This window comes from Manis pentadactyla, chromosome 10 (genome assembly GCF_030020395.1).
Source record: "Manis pentadactyla isolate mManPen7 chromosome 10, mManPen7.hap1, whole genome shotgun sequence".
Taxonomy (NCBI): Eukaryota; Metazoa; Chordata; class Mammalia; order Pholidota; family Manidae; genus Manis; species Manis pentadactyla.
In genome coordinates, this window is record NC_080028.1 from 22,753,884 (window position 1) to 22,777,856 (window position 23,973).

Here is a 23,973-nt window from a genome sequence, read left to right on the forward strand (position 1 = left end):
TTAGAAGCTGATATTTAGTGGGAAATGATTCACAAGATTTTGAAGAAATGTATTTCTTAAGTCTTATAAGCCACGATTCTTGGAGGTTTGAGTAAAACAAACATTTAATCCAACCTATGAACCTATGGGCTAGCCTGTATGCCTTGGGCAATCCTTCTCCCCAGCAAAACAAACATATAAATAAATAACCACAGGGCATTGTGAAGTGGCAACTAGATAAAAGTCACTCATTTTTCTTCTTCAGTTTTTGTTTTTTCTCTTGGCATGTTAGTGGGAGAACTTGGGTTTGGATTGGTACAAGGAACAACAGAAAGGGATCTGATATTTTGGAAAGCGGAGGGGGAGATGACATCAGCAGATAGAGGAAACATTTGTAAATCCCAACTGCTTACCCCTAGATAAGGATTTCAGTGGCCTCTTTAGTTTTTTTAGACTAAGAAAAAATAAATAAATCTCGTAATTCACATGATCTCAAAATTTAGTACTTCTCTTCCATCCTTCCTCCACATCCTCTGCCTCAAACTATGTGAAGAGAGAAGCCAACACATAATCCATGGTTAAAATCCTTAATTTCACTTTTTTGTGTGTGTCATTTCTATGTAACAGGATGGAAAGCAGAGTCCCTAACCTTAGGAGGCACACATTCTGGTGGGGAGAGAGTCAAAAACATCAACATCAAAAGAAACAAGTGCTCAAACTGAATGTGGAATAGGAACATGGGTAAGTCCAGGGAATTTTCTACTGGAGAGGAAACACTTGCGACTTAAAGACTCAATAAGCATTTCCCAGGCTTTCTGTCAGACAAGAGCCTGGAAGGTACAGGGGTGGCAGCATTAGCTAGAGATGAGGTCAAAGTAGGAGGGAACAAATCATAAACAACCTTAGAAGCTATTCAAAGAAGTTTCAGTTTATCCTATCCACGCTGGGAAATTGGAGAATTTTGAGTCGGAAGATGACATGGTCATATGTAAGATCATTCTGGCATCTGGAGTATTGTAACAGCCTCCTAACAGTTTCCCTCATCTGTCCTTACCTTCCTACATCCAGTTCCATCACAGTATCCAGATTCATCCTGTTAAAATGTAACTCAGATCATGACATCTGCTCAAAATCTCCAAAGGCTTCACATCCCGGAGAAATAGAAGTCCAGGTCCTTGTTATCACCTATGAGATTCCACAGGATCTGGTTCCTATTAGCCCTCAAACCTCTTTTGCTCCTGTTCTCCCTTCTTGTGTTCACTCCATTGCAACAATGGAAAATCCCAGGTTCGAGTCTCCCCTCTCTTCCTTCTTCATCACCCCTGTCACCCAGATACATGCCTGGGTCACAACTTAGTCCTCTCAAGACCCTGCCTGAATGCCCAATTTGCAGTTACACATTTGCACTAACTTCATGTAGTAAGGTCATCTCTAACCACCCTATCTAGAACTTCATCTCCTCTCCAACACTTATATTCCCTTTCCTTGCTTTATCTCATTAACACTTACCACTTTCTAATATCCTACATACCTTACATATGTATTTCATTATTTATTTCCTCCCACTAGCAGGTAAGATCCATGAAGGCAGTAATTTTTGTCTATTTTGGTCACTGCTATAAGTCCCATGCTCAGAAGAGATCCTGCAAATAGTAAATCCTCAATACATACTTATTGAATGAAAAAATGAACTAAAGAAAGACAGAGTCAGGGAGACTAGAGGAAGGCCAGTCCTGTAGGGTTGCAAATAGGAGGCTATTGCAATTGTGAAGCAGCCCTAAACAAGGGTAGCAGGAGTTAATGTAGAGAAGTGAAAATGGGTATCAGAGATACCCAGAGATTCTGTGATGCAGACTCAACAGAAAACGAATTACTGTGAGGACTAAGAAACAAGGAAGCATTCAGGAAGAATGACTCCCAGGTTTCTGGCTGATGCAACCAAGTGGATGATGATTATATTTATCTAGGTAGGGAACAAAGTAGAGCAGGAAAGAGAGAAAAGGAGAAGAAAATGGACTCAGGCATTGACATGTTGAGTTCAAAATGTCTGATGGAAATTCACCTGGATCTAACAGTTGACTGTTAGATATTCATGTCTGAGAAAGGGAAAATGAAGCACTGGTCTTTGGGTTTCCTCCAAGATCTTCTCTATGCAGATGAAACTCCAAATGAAGCCACCAGCTTTCAATTGCAGAAAGTAACAAACCCAGAGTGCCAAACATGCGGTCCAAGTAGTGAAGGGCAGAGATAGGTAAGAAGGCAAAGCACATGAGTATCAGGTACAAAGAGCCCTGGCCTATGCCATTTATTCATTCAACAAGGTTGCAGGGTGCAAGAGGGAGGAGGCTCTGCTGTGTACCAGGTTCTCAGGTAGCCAGTGGAGATTCCCAGGGGGATCGAGACCTGGTGTCTGCCCTGGGACTTCAACAGTCCAGTTACGGGACTCTGGAACATGGCTCCACTGTTTTCCCTCATGCTGACATGCACTAAGGTAAAGGAAACTTGGCCCTAGTGATTGAGATAAATTTCTAAGTAGAAATATTTCTAAGCACATAGTTTAAATATTATGAGATAATTAATAATCATCCTCTGAGTCAACTAAAAATGAGCTGAGCAAATTCTAAGAACATATTGTCACCAATGGTGATATACATTTGGATAACAGCCACTGAGTTACGAGTTTCATCATAACAGCACATGAAAAACCAAACTACTTTTGAACAACTTATTTTTTTCTGATATACCAAGGATTTTCATCCAAAGACACCAAATCAATATGCTACAAGAAAGGCTATTTGACACTAGGGTTCTAGGCAACAACACACCCATTAATTTACCCAACACAGCAGTTTCTAGACAAAGAATACCATATGGGATGAAGCTACATCACATGCTATGTTTGGAAAAACCCTAAACATTTTTCTTTACATTCATACAGCAAGTGAGAGGGATGAAAAGGTAGCATTTTCTAGGACGTCCCACTGTGTTCTGCATATGCATTCTATGTGTTTTGAAGCTTTCTAATGTTCAGCTTGATTTTGCCTAAAGTTTTGTATGTGCTGTAACTTTATTTTCACATGCAGTTTGAGCACAAGAAAACCAGAGTCCCAAAAGGTTGCCTCCCTGGAAGCTGATCACCTTATTTTCCATCACCTTTTGAAGAATGACCCCCAACATCTCCCCTCCCTATCCATGTTCTCTCCTCCTCGGTGAGTAACCTTCATTCCAATAAACCTTTGTTACATTTCAGGTTTTTAATAAATGATATTCATTTTTAAATTGTTTTTAGTTATACAAACTTATTTGCCTTGTTCAGTTGGTAATAGTTTTCTACCCACGAATAATATTTGGGTATTCTGGGTTGGGTGGAATGCATCACAACTTTTTCCAATTAAAATTAATAGAAAAAATATTTTTAGTTAATAGCTTTTCACTAAGAGGCAAGGTTTTCAGCAACACAGTAAAATGATTAAATGAGGGACAGGGATTTCTGGTTATCCTTCTAGTGTTTATGTTTTGCAAATATAAGCAAATAACCATTTCCAATTAAAAAAAATATTAACAACTCGGTCCTTGGTTTTGTTTTTGTTTGTTTTAATGGAAAATTACTGCTTAGTTTCTCCTCATGCTGCCTCTTTTTGTAGTTAGTTAGGTCTCACTTGAAAACTCCTGCTTACCTGCCCCAGAGGTTCTGCTCTGAATTGTTTTTCCCTTGCTGGGGGCATCAAAGCAGCAGGGCAGCAATAACAAAGCTAACCGTGCCCTTCCGGGTTGTCGGATTGTCAGCAGGTTCAGTTTTCTCCAAGTCCAGCACCCAGCTAAGCTGAGTGACAGGAAAGCCATGCCAGGACAGGAACCCAGACTCTCTGGAGTGCTTGAGCATTTAATGACTCACAGCGGGAGTCCAGCTGAATGAAGGGAAGTGGCACAGAGAGAGAGCGAGTTTGCTGCAGAGGGGCTGGGTGGAGGGAGTGCATATGGATACACACACGCGTCTGTGTGCATGCACACACAAGAATCAAAGGGATCAAAGACGAAGAAACATGGCATCCTCCACTCCGACTCTTCCCTAATTAATGCACTGTGCTCAAAAACACTTGTTACAGCAGAATCTTAGTGTCAGGTTCACACCAAGGACCCTCAGACGGTATGAAAATTAATCCTGATCTGAGTTAAGTTTTGGGATGAATTTTCATAGTTTTTCCTTTTCATCTCATTGGAAACCCAAATCAAATCACTTGTGTACTAAACCCATTTGAAAAAAAGGAAAAAGATCAATAAGCTCCCTCAAGTTCCAGAATGGTGCATAACAGCTCTAATGTCTGAGTTTTACACACAAGCTATCTTTTACATGGAATCTGACTCTTATTTACATATTCTGAGAGAAAATATATGACATTCTCTAAAACTTAATTAGTGGTGACATTGGGGATAGATGGATTTTCTTTTTGATTCTGACATGAAAACAAAACACGAACCAGTGTTACTAAAGGATATATTCTCTCACAGCTCATCCTGCTTGGAAATTACTATTAATAGCAAAGAAATTAATTCTGAAATGGAGAAATCTGCACTACTAGTGGTAGCATTAATGTGGTTTACACTTGACTAAAATCTAATAGAAGAGCTTGTCAATAATATAGGCATTTCAAAATCATTAAAATCACTAAAAACAGCTCCTAAGACGAGTCCCTATTTTTTCCATCTTTGTATTTTGAAAAATTTCAAACATATAGAATAATTAAAAGAATTAGGGCTAAAGAATATCAATTTAACCACCAACTAGACTCAATAATTATTTATATTCTCCCATATCTGTTTTCTCTATAAATATATGTGTGCATACATATCAGGTTTTTGCTAGATCATTGGAAAATAGGCTACAAATGACATAACACTTTACCTGTAAATACTTCAGTATGTAGCTCCCAAAAATAAAGACATTCTCCCACATAAACATAATTCTACGGACACACCTAAGGAAATTAACAACTCCATAATACTTATTATTCAATGCTTATTTCCCTATCATGTCCCAAATGTCTTTTAAGGCTGTTTTTTTAAACATGGGTATAATCAAGGTTCTCACCTTGCATCTGTTCTGTTCTAGAATAGTCTCTGTTCTAGAACAGTTCACCCACCTTTATGTTTTCTCATGACACTGACGTTTTAAAGAGAACTGGCCATCTCTTTGGGAGTTAGTTTCACATTCTAGATTTGACTATTTCCTCAAAATAGTTGTCTAACTTGTTTCTCCATTCCCTTTACGTCCTGCAAATTGGAAGTTTGGTCTAACCACTGATCAGGTTTAGGTTAAATATTTTAGGCCACAATACTTACAGGAGAGGTTGGCTCTTCAGATCCCATCACCATGGAGACACCTCAGGGTGGGCTGTCTCAATGTTAAGGATACTTTATTTATCATTCTTGCCATATCTCCTGATTATAGTTATGTCCTCCCTTTACAACTAGTAACTAATCCTTTTACACCATCTGAATATCCCATGCCCCACCAACTTCTCACCTAATGATTTTCTCATCCACTTACCATCCTGTCTAAATCAAAGCTTTCATCAGAGGCTGCAGAATGGTGATTTTCTAATCCCATTATTCTATCTTTAGTTATAGGATTTTATTTAATTTTATTATTACTATTGTTCTTATTATTAGCAAAGAAGAGCTTTTCCTCAACAACTAGGGATGTACTCTGTAGCTCTTCCTAAAAAGCATACAACAAATCCTTTATTTTCATTGTTTAATTTTTAATCAGTACATTTCAGAGAATAGTTAATAGAATAATCACTTCCCACATTGTCAAATGATTCTGTCTCCTAGCATGGATTCATGATCTTTATTCAATTTTTTGCACTTAATTATAATTAGCATTCTGCTGCCAGATGTGGGCCAGCGCGAGCCCCACAGAGCTGGTTTCTGGGTTCTCTGACACGCCCTTTAGCCTCTGAGTGTTTCTCTGTCTTCTAGCCTTAGACACTCCTTGCTCATATTGTCTCCTGCCCCAAATTTGAAATTAGCTATTTCTCTAATGAGCTCTGGTTTCTTTGAGTGGGGTATACAAAAATCCATTATTGGATGTGCTATTGTTTCTAAATCCTTTACTGGTTCAGCAATCACAAATTCATACTGATATGTTTCCATTCAAATTTAAATTACAGGATTTTTCTTAATGTCTGCCTTTATGTTTGTATTAAAACACGTTGGCCTCTAATAGCATTAACATTTTAATTTTTTATACAATATACATAAAATAATGTCAAACTATAATACTAATGCTACTACTACTATCAACAATATCAGTGAATGAAATTTAAGATTTCTTTGTAATTGTTTTTAACCATGTATCTCACTAATGAACAGTCAGTACTGTGCTTGAAAGTCACTTTGGATAAGTTTTTTTCTGTGTGATTTTGTTAAATCATTCTGATACAGAATCATATTGATATCTTTCCATATGTTTTCATTTGGAGGTTTGTCTTTTTTAAAACTTTCAATTAATTTTTTTCTTTTGAATATGTAAAATATCCACATGATCAAAAATCAAAACTATAAAAATAATTATACTCAAAGGTGTCTGGTTTTCATCCTCCAATCCATAAAGGTAGCCATTTTTATTAAAACTGACTTATCTTGTCAACATTTCCTTTACTTAGAACCCTTCTTGCTTTGAACAGTGCTCAACATAATCGATTTTTAACTATCTAAGATTTGGTAGAACTGAGGTTGCAAGATCTAGAACCCTACCTGCCTAGCCTTCCTGATCCGCACTCTGAGCCCACGTTGCTCGGCTTCCCCTTCCCTCTTCTCCTCCTTCCAGGTCAGTGGTCAACAATCAGGGTTAATCAGCTCTTGGCCATCCTTCTCCCACCCCCATCTCAGGGAGATAAGCAGGCCTCCAGTCCTTGTTTGCCTTGATCATACCATGCCCCTCCCCTCAACTATTCAGTATTAACTATAGTTTAATTTTAACTATGATTATAGCTTAGCAGGGGCATCCTTCCCTCCTACCGAGTGGTCCAGACATAACTAGAGTAGAAATTGGTGCGAAGAGGCTCAAATGAAGCACGGCCTCATCCAAATTGAAATCAGAGAGATGTGGTTACTGTCTGGAAGTAAAACTTTCAAATAAACATAAAATATACTGCTGAACTCACCTGAAAGTATTCCCCACTTGGGGGTGGGGAGGGCAGGGAAGACTGGTTGATCAAAAGAGGAGTTAGTAATCCATAGCAATGGAGAAAAAGGAAGCTGATAGTGGGAATACCCACTGAGGAGAGAAGGTGACCGTATCAAGGACTTATCACATCTGGACCAGGTGGCAGATAGGTCCCTATGGAGGACATAAATTAGGCTGAGGCCTTAAACCATCTGATTTCATCCATGCTCAGGCACTTTCTTTCTGATTATGACTTGGCATCTGCATTGGCCCTTTATTATTGAGTAATGATCCATAACAAATAATGCAAAGATCTCAGTAGCTTTCAACAACATTGTTTCTTGCTTATAGGCCTTTGGGTTGGCTGTGGTTGCTCTATTTCAGATGTCAGGTGGGGTTCAGATCTGTTCCATGTGTCTCCCATTCCAGGATTCTGGTTAAGGAGCATGGCTACTTGGGCATAGTTTTCTCATTATGTAGGACAGAAGTACAAGGGCAAGCCAAACTATGCAAGTGCATACAAAGCTTTAAATGGTATATTTTGCACAGTATGTTCCTTGTATTCCACTTGCCAAGTCAGGTCACAAGGCCAAGCCCAAAGTCAGTGAGAGTAGGTAATTATAGTGTGCCCTCAATCAATCAAGGAAAAGGTGAGAAGAGGAGGAAAAACTGTGAACAAATAATACAAAACAACACATCTCCCATGCAGCATGTGTATAGGAAGAGACTGCATAGAAATCCTTGCTGAGTTTATATTTCTTATAGTAATTAGTAATTGGGCATCCTGGGCTCTGCAAACTTGATTAATATGAGTTTTCTCCAGAAAGAAATGCATTTTGTATGGACTGATGAGTCATGTTTCTGTTCAAGGTATTTTGCCAAGGAACTGTGCAGGATGACCCATGCAAATAAGTCTATACTCCATAGATAATAATGTTCAAAGTTTGGTAAATTAGATACTTACTCTGGTGCAGAGCATTCAATATTTAGAGTTTAGTACCTTGCACTTACTTCTAACGCCCCATCACTTTATCCATGATCTTTAGGGAATGAACTCACACATGTCTTTATATCCATTCAGAGAGCAATGCTACTATAGTTGACCCTAAAACAATAGGGTTTGAACTTACTTTTGTCTTCCTTATGATTTTCTTAATTACATTTTCTTTTCTCCACTTACTTTATTAAAGAATATAGTATATAATACATTCAAAATATGTATTAATGGACAGTTTACGTTATCAGTAAGGCTTCCAGTAAACATTAGGCTATTAGTAGTTAGGTTTTGGGGAAGTCAAAAGTTATACATGGATTTTCAACTGTGGGGGTTTGACCCCTAACCCCATGCTGTTTAACTATACTTAGCAGACTAGGAAGAGCACTGCACTGGAATTTGATTCAAATAGTTTTGATTTGTTTCCTGATTCTCCCAATTATCACTGTGATCCTGAGCAAGTCATTTAATTTCCATGATCCTCATTTTCCTTAGTGGTAAAATGGAGATGATAAATACTCCCTTATTTACCACACACGTGAGAATCTGTCAAAATAGGTCAACTATAAGGTGCCAGAGAAACAGAAGGCATTGCTATTGAGGGCATTTCCTTTATCAGCCCTTCAGGTCTACCCCCTCTGCTAGCATTCTCTTCCAACCACCTGTATCCACCGCCACCATGCACATACTTTTCAACTCTGAGTGTTACTGGACCAAACTGTAGGGCATGCAGTATGCTTCAGCCACAGAATCAGTCCATGAATCATTTTTGTATGCACAGCTTGTTTCTGGTTGATGGCAGCTGTGAACCACTAATGGCCTCACAAGCATCAGAGCTGCTCTAGTGCAGCAATTATTTGCATTAATCAAAGGCTTCAAGCAAATCGCCCATTTTTGGCTGAATAGTGAAAGTGTATATTCATGCTGTGCCCAAATGAGAGATTTCACAGGAAAAGGGATGTTTCAGGCACATGTTGCTGCTGTGGTATTCAGCTTTTAACCAACTTCTCACTCATAGCGGGTCAGCTTTGAGGGAGAATATTATCTGTATACAAGCTTACTTAACAAAAGAGAATGTGGTGGTATACGTGCATAGACATACTTGATAATTAATTGATATTTGAATGGGTTGAATACCACTATCGTAACCATTCCAATTCTAGAGGGCTCTCTAAGTGTGGAAATGAGAGCTAATCAGCATGGACAGACACCTGTTTGAATAGTTCCAGGTGGGATTTTAAATAAATTATTCCCAGCCTTGCATTTGAAGGGGACAGCATGAACAGTAGTGTGGGCCCCAAGCATGTGAAGCCACTTCCATCCTGAAGGCATGCATGGGGTCCATTTTCCAAATGCAGCATCCAAATAACATTGCCCTGTGGCCACGAGTCCTTCCTCTCATTCTCAGGACAATTAGAAAGAAGACACTGAAATATCAGTACTTAAAGGGTATGTCCCACCAAATCACTACAGACTTGGGAACCTAAAAGATACTATGAAACAGGGCTTCCAGAGCTTGAGAAGACCCCTCTCAAACCCACGAGATAAATATAAACTCTTGTTAACTATCCAAACTGGATAGAAAAGGAAGACCGAAAATTTGTCTACTAGGGTGTAGCGATTTGTTCTCTGTATGCTGCAGGAGTATTAGAATAATGAGAAGGAAATTCTACAGCAGTCGAATGCTAAGAAGCCCACTACACTGAGGCAAATACTCATTGAGGAGCCCAGTGGGTGAGCTGTAGAGAAGAGCAACTCAGCCGAGCTTGAAGAAATTCCTCTCCTACAGAGACCTCCATCGGTGTGCCCTGAGTTCTCTAGCCTATTAGTGGTCAACTCAGGTTTTGCTTTAAAATTTAACCATGTATTTTTTTCTAAAATAATAAGAACTTACATTTTAATGAAAGGATCATTATCATATTCAAGCATATTCTTTCCCACAGGACTTTAACTATTCTTTGCATATTTATGATTCTTCTGAGCTAAAGCTGAAAGAAATTTACAAATGAGCAAGGAAAGGAAGATGTTGACTTCTGAAAAGACTGGCATGAAATGCTCTTTGTAGAGATTATTTGTTGTTTGTATTGTGCGCATCCACTCAACCTTTATCAGGTAAACATACCCACGTCTTCCTCTAGAGAATCACCTTATCCCACAGTCTCAATGCTTCTATTAGAATTGATGATGTTCTTGGCCCCAAGGGAGAGCATGTGATTCAAGCCTGTCCATGAAAAACAATTCATTCCCCTAAGTCATAATGGTAAGTTTGGAAGTGGGTAAGTGACCCAACTAAGCTAAACAGTATTAGTTCAGACTCCTGGGGAAGAGAGGAATTCTCTTTTGCCTTGGATTTGAACCTGGGAGAATGTAGCCCTGGCACTAATGGGCAGCCATTTTTCTACTACATGGAGCCTACAGTGAAGCTACCACCATGGAGGAGATCAGAAATTAAGAGAGAACTGGGTCCACACTAAGTCCTAGACTTGCAGTTGCATGAGAAAACTAAATTCTGTTTTTTCACGTAAGCCCATTTGAGCTTGGCTTTTTGCATGCCCTTAACTGAACAGACCATGCCAGATACTCTAAACTGTGTTGCATATTTCTCCTTCCAAAGACAGAAATACAGTAACTTTCCATGCCTAACTTACTGTGGGTAAAATTGCAGTATTTCCAGGAAATCTTACCTGGCCTTAGTGCATCTCCATATCAATAGGTGTTTCCAACGGGTGGAGAGAAGTAGTCCATCTCCGTATCAACGGGTAATAACAATGGCAGAGCAGGGCTTATCTGGATCAGAGAGGTTGAGTGGAGCTCTCTTCTGCAGCCGAGTTGAGAGAGATGCAGGACAACTGCTTGAAAAAAATTAATGGGTTTCTTAACTTTATTTCTCCCTTTGACTGATTTCAGTTTCAAAGGTATTTTGCCCTGGGATTTTCCCCCCAGAGTTACACTTCGCTTTGTGAAGTAGTGGAAAAGGGTTCTGCTCAGGAATGGGAAGACCTGCTTTCTCATTCCACAAGTGCCCCTAACTATCTGAGAAAGTGGTTAAGCCATGGGATCAATGGAGACACTGAAAATTCTCATCAAGGAAATGAGGGTTCCAAAACTGGAGGATTTCTAAGGGTTCTCCAGCTCTATAATATCACTCTAATTCTTACTCAACAATCCTGAGAAGAGATTTGAGAAATAATCAGACAGAAAAACGACATTTTCTACTTAACTCAAATGGCCAAATATTTTGTGTTCTTTAATAATCTCTATCATAAACCCTTAACTTGCCCCATGGCAAAGGGCATGGTTTAAAAAAATAAAGAAGCATACACCTTAATATATGTACTTCTTCACCTGCTAGAGAAGTCTTCCATGTGCATCAAATTAAGCTGTTTTCAAATTTTCGAACCAGACCAACTAGGCAAAGCTACGCCATCTTTGATAAATGAGAAAGGAAGTCCTCATTAAAGAGACCATCCATGCTTCCTTTTTCTCTTTTCTTTTTTGTCAAGAATCTCTGCAAGCTGCAGTTAACAATTCAAGCAGTCTGCAGGCTGCAGTTAACGATCCACGTGGTGTTTGTATCTCTGCTGAACTTGTTTATTTGCATTTAAAAGAGATTTGGGGGCACATGTAAACACTTTGATGGGATTTAGAGCAGGCACAAAGGTCGGTTAACATTTTGATCCAGTGTGTAGAAAACTGAAAAGCCATCATTAAATTGGTAACCAATGGTATTGAAGCAACCTTTTGAAACCACTGAAAGGATGTTTGGAGCAAGAGGGATCAAAACAGAAGATAGGACTGAAAGGGAGGAGGGTGGGAACACTGATCTTGTTCTGGAATTCAAATATTTTTATTTTGTAATCACGAATGAGGAGAAAAGGCACTTTACAGATCCATCCATGAACATACACCTGAAGGTAAAAAATTAAAATAGTATTGGTCACTTTGTGGACAATTTGGAATAAAGATACAAGAATGATGAACCTGACGGCTTGCTTTCAGGAGGACCACTTGCAACAAAGGAGAATAAGCTTAGATGCATTCTATCAGCTCAAACACACCTCAACACAAAACCTCTTCTGTCTCAAGTGATACAGATGGTCACAGAGCTCCTGGACACTTCCTTAGGAAAGATGGGCCTGCGGACATTCTGGGGAAGAGACATAGCAGAGTTGGGGCAAAAGGTTTTGATGCAGAAATACGAGTTCATGACCCAGATTCAGTACTTTCTGATTATGAGATCCTTGAGTTTTAAAAGCATTGAGCCTCATTTCCCTCAGCTATACAAGTGGATAGAATAGCACTAATGTGGTAGGAAGCCAAGGACACAAAGCTTCTTTCTGTTGAGGCCTCACGAATGTAGAGGAATCACAAGGTGCTTGGGTGCTTGAGATTGAAACAATGTAACAGTGTGTCCCCCTCCACTGGGACTCAGTGGTGCGGAAGAGCTTGTTGATCATAGTCATGGAGTTTATAATATGGTATCCAGGTAACCTTTACAGAGATAGATTAAAATATAATTAGCATCCAGAATACAGCTATAGTGACCTAATAGCTCCCACTGCAATGGTTCCTGGGTGCTGACTGCCCCCAGCTTTGTAGTGAATTTATAAAAGGCACGGCCCTGCTGCGCTCCGGGCTCACCTTTGGATAGGAATCCGCTGAGTCAGGGCCGGCACTGATAAATGCCGCTTCTCGCCAAACGTCTCGGTGTCCCAACTCCTTGTTTGTAGTTCCCGCAGTTCCTGCAACACTTATCTCACAGATTTTGTAAAGATGTTATACTTCCTCCCTGATTACACCAGCCTAGGGTCAGTGCCTCTCCTTTATGCTTTCTCAAGACTGCACATATGTTCCTTTTACAGTCCATATCACAAGCCCTGAATGTTTTCTGTGTGGTTTTCTGTCTCTGTCAGGACACTGCAGGCTCATCAGGGACATATTTGCATCACTGATACCTATTGATTGGATATTACTGCTATTGATTAAATATCTACTATGTAACAGGCAGCCTCTTGGGTACTCAGAATTCACCAGTAAATAAGAAAGACAGAGTGCCTTCCCTCAGGGCGCTTACAGTCTGGTTGCAGCAGGAGTGGTTCAGGCAGAAAGCAGACAATACAATGCAATCTCACTGTGAGACAAGGAACAGAGCACTTTTAGAAATAAAAAACATCCTAGATCCTCAATTATTTGTTGATGGAATGGTTAAAAGAATGAGTAAATGAATAAATCACTGTTTATTCTACCCCCTTTGGAGGCATCAAGAACTCCTTAATTACATAGGTGGGGAAACGAAGGATTAGGGAAATTAAGTAACTTGTCAAACTCTATTTGGCTGATGATTGCTTTGTATGATATTTTCTACCACTTTGTTCAATTTAGAATCATGAGAATGTCCCTATTTGAAATTCAGCCTCAGCTTAGAGAAAAAAACACTCTGCTTTTCAGATTTATTGGTGTATAGGGTATGAATGTGGAACCCTTGATCTATAAAACAAGGTTCCTATTGGGAACTGAATGGCACACAGGGTAGACTGCCTATTGCACGATATTAGTTCCTTCTTTTGATTTTTATTTAAACTTTCTTCAAAGCTTCAAATTCTTCAGTAACTTCTAGGAGTGATAATTGTATCTCTCAGGAGGTACACCTAATGTTTAAAAGGAATCATTGACTTCTAAGACAATGGAGGAGCTATTTACACTTGCCACAGCAGCCAAATCTATTTATCAATAGCCTGTCTCTCCTAAGCGAGTTAATATAACTGCTCATAGGGCCAAGATTATTGATGTTTAGAATATCTTGGGCCTTTTGAATTAATTTTCCCACTGCTGAATGGCCATGAAAGGCAAGGAAAGAAAGTCTATTTCTCTCCTCACATTGAAGTTAGTAGAGCTGTAATGGAATGTACACTGTTCTAGCCTGGGTGTCCCCAAACTGGAAAAACTCTTCCAATTGTGTTTTGTGTATGTGTGTTTCTCCCACAAATCACTTAATCTCTCTGGACCCCAGTTTTCTCCTTTGTAAAATGGGAGAATAAAACTGGAAAATCTCTTAAAGTCTCATGCTCTGAGATTTTAGGACTCTTAATATTTCCATTTTATCTATATGACAGATGCAAAGTTCAATTGTTTAGACTCAGAGCATTTTTTTCTGGGGGTTGGAGGAACTCAAATTCCTGATGGGTGTATCATGGCATGGCTTAGAGGGCCATTGAGTACCTTTTCCCAAAATCTCTACCAGCTCTCCATAGATAGCCAAAAAAGAACAGACAACCTAAATAGAGTATGCTTGCTATGTAAATGTAATTTCAAGAACAGAACTCTTGAGCATTACCCCCCATATATAAATATATACTTAACTCTTTCCCAAAACACATACAGCAACAAAACATAGGCCAGACTTCTATTCCTTACTTCCTCCAATGTAAAATTATGGAGTCACCATGCAAATACCTAAGCACCAAGTACGAAGTAAACAGGACAAACAAAACAGAGCCAATTCATGTAGCACACATATGAACAATTTTTTTGATATGACCCAGGATCTGAATTACATCCATTTTGGGAATAAGTTTTATAATTTTTATTTTTCCCTTTCAACAAAAGTACATGGTAAATAAGGCAGAAGCAAGAAAAGAGGCCAGAAATCCATTTTCTTTGAGTCACTGAAGTTATAAAGGCAACGACACAATGTCCAGATGTAAAGCAGAGAGGATGAGGAATCTTATGTGAAGTTAGAAATGGGTATATTATTAATTATTGTTAACTATTCTAGGCATGTAGCCTGGGGAGGATTTATTTGGTGAAAGTTAGTTTTTTATAATACTAGTATAATTAACAATGTTGAAGATGAAACATTGGGTCACTGGGTTAGACTCAATAACTGTCCTGGTCTCCTTCAAAGGATTTTTTAATACATGAGCAGACTCTGTGAGAAAGATGCATTAGCAAAAAACAGGTAAATAAGTTTTAAAAAATGCATCAAGAGCCAGTTAAAAATCAATCCAGGGTCATATGAAATTTAAAAGTATGGGATAATAGCACTCAATAATAGAACTCTTCAACCAAACTGACCCAGATAGTTGACTGTCATGCAGTTCTGAGAAGTGAGAGCTGAAATTGGTTTCCTTATTACATAACCTTCCTTTGGACCACTCTTCAGAATGATTATCTGCACTGGTTCTGATGCTGAGGGAGACTCTGTTCCTTAAAAATGCTTTGCAACCCCTGTACCCACCAGCAAGAAGGCACAAAGATACCTGAAGGCTCACTGACAGCTCTCAATCCTTTATTCATCTATACTGAATTTGCATTGAGTTCCAAATAAGCAGACACATGAATTATATGCTAGGCATGCTGTGGTGAAAACATGACAGTGTTTGCCTTCACAATTTTGCAATCTAGTTAGTGAGTGGGCAGGTGGGGGTTCATAATCTCTAGCAACCCCTGAAAGACTATGACACAACAGAAGGGATTGGGGTCATGGTATAGAAGCACAGTGGCAGAAGTCATTGCAGTAAAAAATAGTTATCATGGTGTGCAATGATGACTATCATATACATGTCGAGTTGGCTTGCATAATGTTGTATAACCTTGCATTGGCATGCTCAGTCTTCATTTTTTTTTACCTCATTTCTACTTAGATAGTTCAGAAAATGTAAAATTATATTTCCAAGACTCCCTTGCAGCTAGGTTTTTAGTGTGAATTATGTTTTGCTAACTAGGTACACTTGCAAGAGATTAAGGCTGCAATGGTGTACTGAGGCAGTGGTCATCTTCCTGTGGTTGCGACTGGCTGTTGAAAAGCAACCCCCAACAGGTGAGTATTAACTGGGTGGACTTCATTCTATGTAGGCCCACTCCATGGGTAGGAGGCAACTGTCACAGCAGTTTTTTGACTCCTGGATTATAGCTTTAGTGCTAAACATTCAACCAGCAGAGTCCTCTTGACTTCTGTTCTTCCAGCTCTTCTCTTGTGTATTAGTCACGGTTCCCAAAGAAATAATTTTTTTTTTGAGGGCATATCTCATATTTATTGATCATATGGTTGTTAACAACAATAAAATTCTGTATAGGGGACTCAATGCACAATCATTAATCAACCTCAAGCCTAATTCTCAACAGGCTCCAATCTTCTGAAGCATAACGAACAAGTTTTTACATGGTGAACAAGTTCTTACATAGTGAATAAGTTCTTACATGGTGAACAGTGCAAGGGCAGTCATCATAGAAACTTCCGGTTTTGATCACACATCATGAACTATAAACAATCAGGTCAATTATGATTATTCGTTTGATTTTTATACTTGATTTATATGTGAATCCCACATTTCTCCTTTATTATTATTATTATTATTATTTTTAATAAAATGTTGAAGTGGTAGGTAGATGCAAGATAAAGGCAGAAAACATAGTTTAGTGCTGTAGGAGGGCAAATGTAGATGATCAGGTGTGTGCCTATAGACTAAATATTAATCCAAGCTAGACAAGGGCAACAAAATATCCACGGATGCAGAAGATTTCTCTCAAAACAGGGGGGTGAGGTTCTAAGCCTCACCTCTGTTGATCCCCAATTTCTCACCTGATGACCCCCCTGCGACTGTGCCTGTCTTAGGTTGTTCCTCCCTTGAGGAATCTTACCCGTCTCTGGCTAACCAGTCATCTTCCGGGGCCATACAGGGAAATGTAAAGTTGGTAAGTGAGACAGAGGCAATATTGTTTGAAAAGGTTAGCTTTCTACTTTTTTGCAGATTTATGCCCTGTGGCTTCTATGCCCAGCATTTGTCTTGAGGTATCTTTACTACTTGGAAGGATTATGATACTCAGTAATTTCGATATGAGGCACAAATTCTACTTAGGGGTTGTAATTATGAAGGAAGAAGAGAAGCTATAGAAGTAGCAGACAGAAGAAAACATGGGAAGATTGCTTATTTCTTTGACATATCTTCTTGTAGTGTAACATAAGCGTGCATAGGTTTTAAATTACTAATTAAATTTATTTATTTAATTATTTAATTTATTTAATTAATTTATATAAATTAGAACAATTATAACTGCACACATTAACATAATAGGAATACAGCTACATAACCAAAGCAGACCTACAATTACCAGCCATCTCCAGTGAAACCAAGAAAACCAGTTAGGCACCCTAGGCATTTGTGAAAACTTATCAATGATATGATGGATATTGTCTAACTGAATTTGAATATTTTGAGAAAAATCAGACAAATTAAAACAACACATTTCTAGGAACTGTTCACATCCCATATGTTCTTTTAACAGTAGATAGTCTATAGTCGCAAGATTTTGGAGCGCTGCAACTTGCACTTCTCCTAATTCTTGGTTGAGTTCCGACAGTATAGATCCAGTGAAATTTGTTGTTTTACTGTATGCACAGGCCAGCTTAGATATCTCCTTCTTCATTCCAATGGCAAGTCCAGGAACCGGTGGGATGAATGCAGCTATAACTGCAGCATCGCCTGGATCTTTGTTGAAGTTTTTTGATGATCATCTTCTGGAATGACTCTTCCAGAGAATGTTGATGTTGGAAGTTCTTCTTCATATCGTATCTTAATTCGTTTTCTGGGTAGCCAAATTAGGCTTTGATCCTCTGTATAAACACGAACAAACCCTTTGCCCACACTTTGATATGCCCTTTATACCATTGTGAAGAACTTATTGGAGACCACCACACAGGAGCTGCTTTTCCAAAGAAATAATTTATAATTTTTATTACCATATGTCTGTGTGTGTGTATTTTCCTGTGTTTTCTCCTAGTTACTCTATGTTCATTCACCCTCCTTCCTTTTATCCTCCATCCCTTCCTCCCTAAATCATATATAGATAGGATTATAGAGACTGAGAAGTCCCACAATTTGCCAGCAAAGGTGTAAATCCTAGTCTGAGTATGAAGGCTCAAGAACCAAGAGCACCAACATTTAAGCACAGGAGAAGGTGGGGTCCTAGGTCAGTCAGAAGGAAAATTTGCTCTTCCTCCACCTTTTTGTTCTATTCAGACCCTCAATGGATTGATTGATGCCCACCCACATTGGTAAGGGTGATCTTTCCTCAGTCTACTGACTCAAACGCTAATCTCTTCCAGAAACATCCTCATAGACACACTCAGATATAATGTTTTACTAGCTATCTAGGCATCCCTTAACCCAGTCAAACTGACACATAAAGCTAACTATCCTTCTTGATTTTGAAAGGCCTATAATTCATGTATTAAATCCCTTTACATAAAAAATACCTTGAGTGCTTTCTCTTTCCACACTTTACCTTAACTTATATATGGTGAAATGTACAGGTTTTATAGGGAGCATGGCCCTTTCAATGCTTTATTTTGGATTCCTAATCTCTACAACTGTGAGACTGTCTTAAGCCACTCAACAACTGTGTCTTCTACACTCAGTTTGTGGCACTTTGTTACTGTAGCCCTAGGAACAGATACAAACAAAACCATTAAGATCAGTCAGTCCTGAATTTCTGACCTACAGAGACTACATAAAATAATTAACATTTACTATTATTTCAGGCCACTGGGTTTTGGTACAATATATTATGGAACGATAGTTAACTACTACTCAAAGCTAGACCAGCTTTCTGACTCCAAGTCCAAAAATCTTTCTACTATATCAAGTTGCTGCTCATTAATTTTGAGAATGAAAGAATAGCCATGAACATTTAGCATACATTGCTAATAATATTTTGGAAACATTATAGAACTTTCCACTATGAGGTAGCAGTTATCTTCATGGAGGATAGATCCCATTCATCAGTGGAACTAACTACCCCTGAGTTCTTCTACATCCTTATAGAAGAGGCACCAAATGATCAGCCCTCACTGATAAAATGCATCAAATAGACATTATGCTACAAAGAACAAAGTACATGACCTGTAACTATTCAATTACTCTCCAGATAGAGATGTTGATAGATGGATAGGTAGATGAATGGATGTACGGAAGAAAGGAAGGGAGAGATGAAGGGAGGGAATAAGGAGGGAGGGAGGGTGGAAAGGAGGGAGAATGAACATAGAAAATACACAAACAGATACTAATAGATTTCTATGTGCCAGAAAGGTGGAATTATGGCCAATTATTTTCTATTTTTCAAACTAAGTTATTGCAATGTTTTTTTGACAGTAGTTTTTATCTAGCTTATAAATAGATCTTTGTTTTTCTCCCTCCCCCTCTGCAATTTTTTTAATACACCATTTTCCTGCTTCTTATTGAGGGAGAAAAAGTATGTGTTTACATCTTAATTAATACTTTATAGTGTCTCCATATTATAATTTTAGATGTCTTCTGTTGAATATCATCAATTTATTGTACAACTTGATCTAGATGAGGCCATCTCAGAATATCTGAAGCTTGAAGAAAAAAAGGAAAAACAAATGTGATGTGTTTTGGCTTAAAGTCTCTCCATTCAAAAAGTAACTAACTGAGTTCCATGTAGCCCTGCACAGGGTCCAGTATGGAGGCAGCTGGGGACCAGCCCAGCATATCCACCACTTGGGCAGTTACGAGGATATTATCTTGTATAAAGCTATTTGGAGTCTTAAATCTACCACTACCAAACATCACAATTTCATTACCTGTTGCATCACACAATGGTCCCCCTTTATCCAGAGGGGATATGTTCCAAGACCCCCAGTGAATGCCTGAAATGCAGTAGTAGTGAACCCTATACATACTATGTTTTTCCTGCTATATACATACATGTGATAGAGTTTAACTTATAAATAAGACACACAAAGAGATTAACAGTGTGGATAAAATGAGAGTTCCTGTGGCCAGGATTCTCACCTGGCCCTGGTTGACTAGCTCACTGCACACCTGTGGGCAATACATGGCTGTTGACTCTATATAAAGAGCTCAGCCCAGTGCTCTGGGTGCAACATGGTGGCACAGCTGCAAGGCTGCAGGAGAACAGAGCAGAGGCTGGAGTGGTGACAGCACGGAGGACAGAGGCCCAGAGGATGGCTGTGCAGACAGAGGGGCCAGTGGACAGCTGTGCAGACAAAGGGGCCCAGAGGCAGAGACCAGCTTGCTGCCTGCAGACTTGCTCTGAGTGAATGGGATTTTCGTGACTGACCTGCCACCTGGAAATAAACTTGGGTATAACCCTTTCACCCCAAGAACGTTTTGCTGTCACTTTCTTTGGTCACACTGAATCCATAGCGACCTTGCCTGGGGCTGAAACCCATTGGCAAGACAAGCAGCAATACCTAGTATAAATTAGAACAATTATAACATTATATTGTAATAAAAGTTTAGTGACTGTGGTCTCTCTCTTGAAATATCTTATTGTACTGTATTTACCCTTCTGGTGATGATGTGAGATGAGAAAACACCTCCATGATGAGCTGAAGTGAGGTGAGTGACATGACGTAGGCATTGTGATGGAGCATTAGGCTACCACTGACCTTCTGACTCTTAGAAGGAAGATCATCTGCTTTCAGAATGTGTTTGACTGTGGGCAACTGAAACCTCAGAAAGAGAAACTGCAGATATGGGGGCTACTGTATTTTCCTCTTAGTTGATGTGACAAAAGCCAACTACTTTCACAGGAAAATTCCTCCCTTTTCAAATAATAGTAACTGGAAAACTTTAGCACTTTCCTTCAACACCCAACATCATCTCCATGGGCACTGAGGGGTAGAGGACGTTATTTTAAGTTTATGCTTTAGGTTGTGGATATCTTCTGAAGTCACATACAAACAGACAGTGCCGAGCTTATGCATTTGTGCAATCAACGCATCCACAAAGACACCAATTTCATGAAATCATTCTCCTCTGACACAGTTGAAGTTAATATTTTTCTTGTAGGTTTGTTTGTTTTTTAATCAAAGCACAGCAAACAGCAAATAAAAACAATAGCTTTCTTTGGACCCATCATATTTTCTATAAAGCAACTATTGGCTGTGATTAAGTGAAGACGAAACTACATGCTGTGGCAGTTGAAATACTTCTGGAATTTATTAACTTTAGTATATGTTCCTTTAAGGCCAAATGAGCTTCTTTAATTTCCATAATGAAATTGTTTTTGTAAAGTTAAAAATACTGTAATGAGGCCAAAACGGTGTGCTTTCTGGGGGCTCCCATGGTGAAACAAATGAGATTTTAGCTTCTCTAATTGGGCATGCTGCAAGCTGGCTTGATGCTGTCCGCAACACAGGATGTTTGTTATCCTAACAAAAAAGAGGTCTACAGCTGTCAGCATAATGCTAGGCGGCTCTTCAGAGGCCTAGCTATCGGGAGGAAGACTGCCGGCTTTCTGGCTGGGACCACCCAAAGGGAACCATCAAGTAGAGAACAGCGCCTCTCTTCCCTGATTAAGAAGTTATTCGTAAGGTAATTTGTTTACAGCTATCAAAGGGAAGCTTTGGAAGCAACAGGGAGAATTCCCAGAATCCTCTGAAAGAATTTTATTTGATTAAGCAATGAATATGGATATTTTCTCTCCCCTTTTTTCTTCTTTTTTTGGCCTCTTATGAATTAAATCTCATTACCTGTCAACACAGGCCTTTGGAGTCTTACTGTTCCTGTAGAAAACAAAAGTTAGGCCCATTTTGTTGAGGCGGCTATTGCCAAACTCCGCTGGTGAGCCGCCACACTGGGTACCATGGAAACAGCCTATAAACCTCTTTGAGCTCTGGAATGGTTTTGATGTGATATTGTCTTCATTTATTTTTAACCATTACTTTCAACTACAAAGGGAAGTAAAACTGAGGGCTAGCCAAATTAATTTTTAGCCACCAAAAGTCAGTCAGTAACTGAGTTTCTAATTTGTAATGGGTATTTTACTTTGGATATAAATATTCAAAAGGACCCAGAAAGATATGTAATTTTTTCTGTTAAGTTGCACACTATTCGATTACTTTTACTACATGCTAGACAAGTGAATGATTGGTATACTATCAAAATATATGAAAAATTAATAGCATATTCACCAAATTAATTCAAATCTCCTAAATCCAATTATTCAAAGGGATAAATATTTAAAGGATAATGTAAGCTGCTATAGTAAGCTATAATTATACATTATAGTAGCAAAATGTGCATTTCCAATACCATAGTTCCAAAATGCTCTTTTTGTATTGTTCTAGAGGCGAACACTATAAATCATCACAATCAAATGAAATACATTTTATTATAGTAAAACTTTCTCCCTTTGCCCCCAACTAATAGCTTCTACTTTACATTAATTTGATTGTTGTTTCCAATTTGCTCAAAATATAAAATAAGTTCACTGTAATAAAACAAGAGGATGTTACTTGCTATTCTCCCTTTTCATTGACCTTATTTTTCATTTCTGCTTTTTTTCAATAAGCTTTCAAGTACCAGTCATTTTAAGAACTCTAACTAAGCCCAATTTTCAAAATGAATTTAAATATGAGACTATTTGGAGGAAAATCTGTCATTTTAAATGTTGTAAATATAGAATCAAGTCAAAATGAATTGATTAGTTATATGCATATATTTTGCAAATAAAAGGAACAATATAAGGTTGTGACTCCAGAATTGGTAATACCAAAAGCCATATAGGGACTAAGTATATGTGATTGTATTTAATTATAAAGAATCCAAATTCTGAAATTCTGAGACAACAGCAAAACTTAGTGGTAAACAGCACAGATTCTGGAGTCGGAGAGATACAGGTTAGAATCTCAGGTCACTCTTATTAATTGTGTGGCCTTGGACACCTCAACTCTTTAAAGCCTTGATTTTTTTCTGATCTGTAAAGTAAGGATCATAAAAATATTCACCTCAGTGAGCTGCTGCGTCAAGTATGATCATGCACAGTGAGGCAGTGCATGCATGTGTTAGAAAAAGCATAAAACCTAAACGTGATTTATTCCCCTAGGAGGGCTAAATGTTTTAACAATAAGGTATTGACAAAGGGCCACAGGCTGGGATGGGGGAGGAAATTGATGAGGAACTGGTTGTGTCTACTTGGGAAAAGAAAGTTTTAAACCAGCCAATAAAATTAAGACAAATGTAAGGGAAAGCCTAATATGGATATGACTTGCTTAGGCCACTTGCTTAGGAGACATCTGGTAGAGAATGTGAACCCTGTAGTACTCAGTGAGTGAGGAACCAGTGGAGGGACTCATGTGCTAGGGAAGAAATTACTTGTTTCAACTGCCCCAGGTGTGCCTGCTCACCAGACACCCAATCTTGCAAGACCACCATTAGAGCCTCACTCCATTGTTCTCTTTGTCTCCATGTCTTCTTATTATTGAGTGTGGACCAGTAAGTGTATTTCTCACACAAGTTATAAGCTGTTAGTTAATCTTTGTGATGAGAATGAAGTGATGAAGATGGTGATGTTGCTAACAATGATTCACACACCACAAAATACTATGGTTGAATATACCAGAAACGGTCATCTTGATGCCTGGAAACCAGAGTTTAAGGTGATCAAAAGTGAGCATACATATGCATATAGAGTATATTTTGTCATTCTATGGCTTCTGAAGGGTAGTGGAACATGCCATCCCAGAATATACCACTTTGGCATACTGATTTACTTTGAGCTGAAGGGACTAGAGAAAAAGCAGTGAGACAAGCTTTTTGCCCTCCCCGTACTTACCCAAAAACAGAACATAAATTCCCCTAATGAAAGTGCTCCTTTACTTCCCCTATTAGGAAGGGGACAACCTTAATACCCAAGCCAAGATGGCACCAAGAAAGAGCCTACACAAACCTCACTTACTTACTAACTAGTCCTTATTTACCACTGATTCCCCATTTATTTGCCTTCACACAATTTGCTGCCTCTAGAAGCCCGAAGTCCTTTTCTATTTTCTTGTCACTTC